At 33.8% G+C, this 1,925-nt stretch overlaps 1 pseudogene across 1 annotated transcript; it reads left to right on the top strand.

Annotated features, from left to right (window-relative positions):
- On the top strand, window positions 1-1,918 carry LOC108524635 (zinc finger protein ENSP00000375192-like; annotated as a pseudogene). The gene is made up of 2 exons (XR_001884100.1): window positions 1-195; window positions 889-1,918. The product of XR_001884100.1 is annotated as a zinc finger protein ENSP00000375192-like (transcript).
- The last annotated feature ends 7 nt before the right edge of the window (window positions 1,919-1,925 follow it).

Below are 1,925 nucleotides of genomic sequence, written 5' to 3'. Positions count from 1 at the left end.
TTGGCTTTTTTCACTTCGCAGTATGCATGTAAGGTTTCTCCATGTCTTTTTGTAATTTGAGAAGCTCATTTTTAAAAAATTTTATTCTTTTAGATTGTTGAACAAATAAATACAAAACTGCCATCATCATTTGTAGAAAAACTGTTTATACCATCATCTAAACTACTATTCTTGCGTTATCATAAAGAAAAAGAGGTGAGTAATACATTGATAATGAACTTTGACAACTTGGGTCACTGAAGAGTTGGACCTAATGTTGCTTACCAGGCTACATAAGTGAAATTGAGTGAAATGTGAAATGTTTGATTTAGAATATAGTGATTGTATTTGTTCTTTTCAATTTATATTTCTTGATAATCATACTGAATACTTTGATGAATGATGTGCCAGATACTCTTTTCAGACTATGCATCTTTTGCTGTTATTAAATTTATTAAATTTTCATAAGAGTAAAACAAGCTGACACATTTATAAAGTTATAAATTAAGAAGTACTGTATATTTTGTAAACAAAAATGACTGGCTTTTCAACCACCCCCTGAGTCAAATCCACCACAGACTTTCTTGGTAGATTTAAGAAAATCAGTCTTAAACTGCTGTTTGCATATGTCTTTTGATGTTGATTATTTTTTAAAAAAAAAAAAAGGCCATTTTGGAAATTTCATATTGACAGTTCTCATTTGTAGTACTCTTTATTTGTGATAAAACTTTATAGATTTGAAATAGCATACTGATCTGTGTCCGTTTTCTGATTGGTTTTTAAAAAATTAAAATATTAAGTGTTACAGACAGTGAATTGATCAATTTTAAATTTATTTGTATCATCAGCACTAATACAGATAGTGGTTTATTTTCCATTTATCGCTTCCTTGAATTTTTTGTTTTTCAGGTTGTTGCTGTAGCCCATGCTGTTTATCAAGCAGTGCTCAGCTTGAAGAATATTCCTGTTTTGGAGACTGCCTAGAAGTTAATATTGGGAGAAATGACTTGTGCCCTAAACAACCTCCTACATAGTCTGCAACTTCCTGAGGCCTGTTCTGAAATAAAGCATGAGGCTTTTAAGAATCATGTGTTCAATGTAGACAATGCAAAATTTGTAGTTATATTTGACCTCAGTGCCCTGACTACAATCGGAAATGCCAAAAACTCACTAATAGGGGTGAGTCTTTGATTGTAAAGACTTTGTTTTATCCACATTTCAACTTTTTCTCATTACATATTTATGTATTTCACTATCATGTCAACATGTCTGCAGAATTCCTGTGTGTAACAAATAGCCATATTTAAGACATGCCTGGATAAATAAAATTAGTAGGAACATTTTCTTGCCATTATATTTAACTTTTATTCTTCCTTTTCCTTGATAAATCTTGTTAAGTTTTTTTGTTTTCTAGAAAATATCTTATGAATTTCTCCTGTTTGCTCTAGCATGCTTATAGAAAATGTCAATGTTTCTTACAGCTCAAATTTGTATAGTGGTTTTAAAATGCAGTCTCTTTCTTCTTCCCCTGGCACTTCTTTCTTTCTGTCTACTGAAGTTAGTTCTTATACATGGTCTTATATTTTGGCTGTCTCTTTTCCCTAGGAACATTCATACAGGTTGAATATTCCTTATCTGAAATACTTGGGACTGGAAGGGTTTTAGATTTGGGATTTCGAAATACTCTTTTTTTTTTTTTTTTGTGACAGGAGTTTCACTCTTGTTGCCCAGGCTGGAGTGCAATGGCACCATCTCAGCTCACTGCAACGTTCGCCTCCCAGGTACAAGCGGTTCTCCTGTTTCAGCCTCCCAAGTAGCTCGGATTACAGGCATACTCCACCACGCCTGGATAATTTTTTTGTATTTAGTAGAGATGGGGTTTCACCATGTTAGCCAGGCTGGTTGTGAACTCCTGACCTCAGGTGATCCACCCGCCTCAGCCTCCC

This window comes from Rhinopithecus bieti, unplaced genomic scaffold (assembly GCF_001698545.2).
Source record: "Rhinopithecus bieti isolate Rb0 unplaced genomic scaffold, ASM169854v2 repeat_11475, whole genome shotgun sequence".
Classification (NCBI taxonomy): domain Eukaryota; kingdom Metazoa; phylum Chordata; class Mammalia; order Primates; family Cercopithecidae; genus Rhinopithecus; species Rhinopithecus bieti.
Note: the sequence above shows the minus strand (reverse complement) of the source record. Positions and strands in the feature narration are given on the sequence as shown.